Raw genomic sequence first — 6,036 nt, 5'->3', positions numbered from 1 at the left:
ATCCTGGCCCATCCTCACCCCTCTGCCCTCAACCCTCACCTCCTTGTACCCCCAATATGTTTTCCCAATAAAAAAATATTTTAAAAAAAGAGTGATAACCAAAGAAAGAAAAGGAGGATTCTGTGTCAGCTCTGAGTGATAGGCAGATTTTGCCCTTGTGGTGCAATAGTTAAGTGCTTGGCTGATAACTAATAAGTTCAAAACACCAATGGTTCCATGGAAGAAAAGATCTATTTCTGCAGTCTAGAAGACCCTATAGGGTCTTTCTAATCAAGCACTGGAGAGGGTTTCAAAGAGCTGAAATGAACTTGTCAGCACAAGGACAACTACAATCATCCATCCAAGGAAATACACTGCCAAATGGAAAAAATATTCTAGGAACTCTCACTAAACTCCCAAATTGGGAAATGAGGAAACTAGGTGAATATTCTTATCTTTTCTGTTTTAGGGGTAGGGGAAAGTATAATGGAAAAAGAATGAGAAACACAGGGCTGAATCTCTGAGAATGACATTTCCAGGCCTCATTGAGAACTATTTGAATTCTACTGTTTGTTCTTCAATGACAACAGTATACACTGATGCCCTCTAAGTGGCATGCAGGAGCTCAAACATGCATTTAACGAACTCTCAGAAAAATAGGCTGAACCTAAGAAGATTTAACAAAGACAAAACCCTGCCCAAATGGAATCTTTCCTTCCCTTTCATGATGTCAAGTCATGGAAGCGGGGAGAGTAAGATGGAGGACAAATGAGATTCAAACTAAGAGTGAAACACACAAGTTTAAAGAATGGTGGGAAAGGAGTTATAAAGTCATCTACACCATATCAGAGAAAACAGATCCAAACCCCAAGCAAGATGGAAAAACAACAGCATAGAAGGAAAAATGAAAGGAAAGAAGCAGAAAAGGCCATGGCAATGCAAAAGATAACACACTCAGCTTGTAATGAAGCATAAACCAAGTTGAAGAAGGGAACCTTCCACATGGGCTTAGCACTAAAAAGGATATATGTGTATCCAATAAGAGAGGAGTCCAAAGATTAGATAATGAAATTATATAAGATGAAAGTAGAGATTGGAGATCATAAGAAATAATATATTGAGAACTAAACAGATAGAATTAAGACCAAATAAGTTAAAAATAAATATCTAAGCAAAGGAGGGACAGTGGTAGTTCAGTGGTTATAACTCCTACGTTTCATGCAGGAGACCAGAGATTGATTCCCATTTCAGGTGTAGCCACCAACTGTCTGACAGTGAGTGAAGCTGTGCCTTTTGCTATAGTGCTAAACAGGTTTCAGTGAAGCTTCCAGACTAAAACAGATTAAGTAGCTTGCCAGGCAATGAAATCTTGCTGATAGCAATACTTTGATCCTCTTGTACATTGATTGGGTCACAGTGACTTGATAGGAGTTAATAACAACAACATCCTAAGGAGAATAGACGTAAAATGACAGAAAATTGAATTACTAACTTGAAGGGATGGCTGTCACAGTAAAATTCAAAGGGAAAAAATAACTTTGATAAAAATGAATAGATATGAAAGGTGGTCAAATAAGATTCAAAATAAAAGTCATGTGTGCACCTGAAGTAGAAAATGTAACTTAAGAGAAATGTAAGGTAGCTTCTCTACTTTAGCGACACAAACAATATATTGATGTTGTTGTGGACCATCAAGTCTCCGACTCTCTGGCAGGTTTTCAGAGACAGTTAATTGTACGTGAGGAGACTACTCACCCATCTTTCTTCTTCAGAGCAGCTGGTGGATTTGAACCATGTGTCTTCAAGATTGCAGCACAGCGTCTTACCGCTAGGCCACCAGAGATCTAACAATGCCTAAAATGTAAAAGTGGGTTTGGAATTGGGTAAATATGCATAGTTGTTGTTAGATGACATAGCATTAAGCTCTGACTTAAAGCAATCTTATAAATTAAAAACCTCAGAGCTACTAGTGGATTCAAAGAACCAGAATGGTGCTTTCTTTAGGTAAGTAGTACAACGTCCTATGGACTAAGTGGTCAGAGCTTATAAACAACAGAAAAAAATCTAACATTATCCTGTGCCATCCTTACAGTCTCTGTTGTACGTAGTTCATGAGTGAATGAGTTTCATCCATTGATGAGATGTCAATCAATATCATGGAAGGACTTCTCTCCCCCCCCACTTTATTTTCTAAGCTTCTACTTTACTAAGCATGATGTTTTTCCAGGGACTAGTGCCTTCTGATAATATGCTCAATGTATGTAAGCAAAAGTGTTGCAATTCTTGCTTTTAAGGAACATTCTGATTGCACTTCTTCCCATATAGTTTCATTTGTTCTTTTGGCAGTCCAAGGTAAATTCAATGTTCTTCCTCAATACCACAATTTGAAAGCATCAATTCTACTTTGGTTTTGATTTATAAAATGACTTGGTATATAAAGATAAAGATGTTCATGGATGTAAGAGTACTGGAAAACCAACTGAAAAGAAATATAAAAGGACTCTTCTAAAATCCAGTGATTTGATGATTGATGTGCACATCACTGTACAAAAATTTTATACATAAACCCAAATAAGGCTTATTTCCTATTTATCTGCTCTTGAAAAGTCAGCTTCATTACATTTAAAATTGAAAACTTGCCCTCTTTTATTATCAGCAGTAACACAGGTCATTTCAGGACTGAGTAATAATGCAGGTATAATTGAGTTTAGTGCATTAACTGCTAACAAGTTCATTTGACAGCATTTTTCCACTTTATTTGATTAAGAAATGTGTGAAGACCACAAAGGTAAATCTAAATAAGATCAAATTCTGACACATAATATCACTGTCTTCATGTCAACACTTTTTATTATTTGATTAATTAAAGTATTCTATAACTGATGAGTTGATAGAAATGAACAGACATTAAAAGAAATTCCTAGAGAAGAATATTTTTCAATTTTCTTTGTGTTGTTGGCTCTAAATTACATTTCCACGAGAACACTAAAAATCATCAGTGCTTTCTGTTTACTAGCAATAGGAAAATGATTTCATAATAGTTTGAGTGTCATGATATGTATTTCCAGTCTATAAAATAAATAGACTACTTGCTTTGGGCAGATTTTCTTTCCATGTATTTGTGTGATAGCATTCTATAAATGTTATATGAAAGTCAAATAGTTTATCTTGGCAATCATTGGAAGCACTGGTATTTTGGTAAACTCCACATCTCGATTCTTATATTTCAGTAAGCTCTAGGATCACTCTGCCAAGGTTTAAATTACTGGCTCAATGGGAAAATCCTTTTCCAAAAAAAAAGGAAAAAAAGAGAGAGAAAATGTTTCGCTGGTGTTAACTTTGATTAGTAACCTAATAGGACAGAGTATAACTTCACATGTTGTTATGTGCCATCAAGTTGCCTTTGACTCATAGCAACCCCAGGTACAATAGCTCTGAACTCTGCTCTATCCTGAGGCAGTCTCACTTTCTCCAACACACCTACCCCTTTAACCCCAGTTACTGTGTCAATCCATCTCATCTGGGGTCTTCCTCTCCTGCTCTGTACCTCCACTCTTCCAAGCATGATGTCCTTCTACCAGTCCCTCCTGGCCACATACCCAAAGAATCTGAGACAGAGTTTCACAATTCTTGCCTCCAAGGAGCAACCTGCTTTCACTCTCTCCAAGAAAAATCTGTGTGTTCTGTATGGAATGTTTAATACTTTTCTCTAGTCTGGGAACATCTTCTTCCACTGGAGCAACTGGTGGGTTTGAACTCCGGCTTTAAACCACCTCATTCTGGGTTGACTCTCAGCTAAGAATTCACACTTTCACCAGAGCTATGTGAGAACAACAAGATCTCAGGAAATTCTTATATATACATCTATAAGAATCCCTAAGATTAACTTGGGGGTCTTGTTAAACTATAGATTCTGATTCAATATATGGAAATATAAATACTTAACTGGGAGTCCACCTCTTGATGAACTGACTTTTCAAAGCCTTCATTTGAACTGCACACCTTATAGGTACCAGCTGAGTAAGTACTTAAACATTCTCATTTTGCAATATTTTTTCCCATTTCACAATTTTTAATAGATGCAATCAATAATACCATTCCTGCCCTAAAGAAGCACAGTTTTAACTTAAAAATAAAGATGTTATTACTTTCCAAAATCTTCTAAGAAGTTCTATATTTAGTTAGCCCTTTGCAATAGTAACACATTTGCAAATTCTTTCCATATATTACCACAATCACCTTGTCTCTTTCTATAGAGACTCAAAGACTCAATGCTTTTATTCTATTCATTTTTAGCAGGGTCACATGGTACCACAAATAAAGATTTTAAACATAAATCAGTGTGTACATGTCTGTTTTACTCCACAGATCTGCTTCGTCATGCTTTGGTCTCATTCCTAGAGAAATTCCTGGACCCACTTCTTTCTAAGTCTCACTACCATCTGGAAGTCAGTATAACCCCTATTAAAAAAAATAGGTTCAGTGGTATCTTAGGTACAAAATTTTAGGAAACCAGAGTATAAGTCAATTCTCATTTCCCACTCCCACCCCCCCTTAGAAGATGAAAAAGTTTTGGGAAAACTTGAATACATACATTGACTTTCAGATGAAATTTCCAAGCCTCTAATGGATAAATTTATAATAGTTCAAAAAGAAATTTAAATAAATGTTACATTCAAGTCACTGATTTATATATATTGTTTTATTTTTCTTACATTATGCAAAACACCTTTCTTTTAACTCTCTAAATTCCTCTTTGACAACAGTGTTAGTGGCAGACTAACATCTGTAGCTTGTGATGGACCATACCATCCACTTTTGAAGAGTCACTTTCATCTCTGGACTTGGCCCTGTGACTTGCTCAGGCTAATAGAGATTTTAGCAAGTATGATGCAAGTGGAGCCTTAAGTATTTGCATATTTGGGCTTATGGTATTCAAATATTCTGTATTGGAATCCTGAGAAACCATTCTCATTTTCCTGAAATCCAGATTTCTGAGTTTATGGAATCACCCATCCACTCTGCACAATTTGCCGTTAGGCATCCTTTTGAAACTTTAGTCTCAAAGGAACTGGTTTCCTAAAGTCACCTTTAAATCAAACAGTATTCTACTAAATAGCTTGGCAAAGACCATTTTGCTGAGCTCTTTTTAAAGTACTATCTATATGTTGTCAATTTTAAGAAACAAGAAATTCAGGGTCTGACTGGAAGCTGTGGTTTAGGGTAAATTGTTATAAACACACAGTTCTCTCCCTGGTTCCTAGACAATGCAGATAAAACGTGGTTTAAAGAGCCTCTGGAGGCTTTCTCCTTTTAGGAGCTCTCTGACTTCCAGACCAGATGTTCCCAGTTCATGAAATTAAAAATAAAGTTTATTGAGTTCATACACAAATCTAATAATTTGCAAGTTTTACTTTTTACAAACTGGATACCTGTTGTAATGAAGTTTGGACTAGATTAGCAAATAATGAAGATCAGAGGCATTTTTTATATATAAGCCCCAGTCATACTTCTAGATTCTTGGTGACCCCGGGCAGTGTCACAAGAAGCAAAGGTAAGTCATTCCCAAAAAGTCTGGTTTATATTCCAGAATCCTAAGCAAATAAAAGCATGTGTTTCTAACCGATGCGCATGGCGATTACCCAGTAGATAACAAAAATAGTATTTACAACATTACTGCAGCAACTTAGTTTCATGTCAGGGAGCTCTGGTGACATAGAATCCAACAGACGCTCCAAGAGAGACATGGACAATCTCCTACAGTGCAATTTACAGTATCTGAAAACTAAATGAAGGGTCAATTATGAGTCGGTTCTGACTGGATAGTAACAAGCTGATGATGAAGTTTTATATCATCTGAAAGTTAGACAATGACAAAGGATGGCAGAAGAATCAAGACCTTTGAGTTGTAGTGTTGGAGAAACGTAATGAATTCTCCCTGGATTGCCAAAAGAACAAACACATCTGTGTTGGAGAAAGTGCAACCAGGGCATTTCCTTGGAGGCAAGGATGGTGAAGCTTCATCTCATATACTTTGGACATGTTGTTAAGAGGGGT

Source organism: Elephantulus edwardii, unplaced genomic scaffold, assembly GCF_000299155.1.
Source record: "Elephantulus edwardii isolate Elephantulus edwardi_28Jun2011 unplaced genomic scaffold, EleEdw1.0 scaffold00040, whole genome shotgun sequence".
NCBI lineage: Eukaryota > Metazoa > Chordata > Mammalia > Macroscelidea > Macroscelididae > Elephantulus > Elephantulus edwardii.
The sequence above is the reverse complement of the archived record's forward strand: the minus strand, read 5'-3'. Positions refer to the sequence as shown.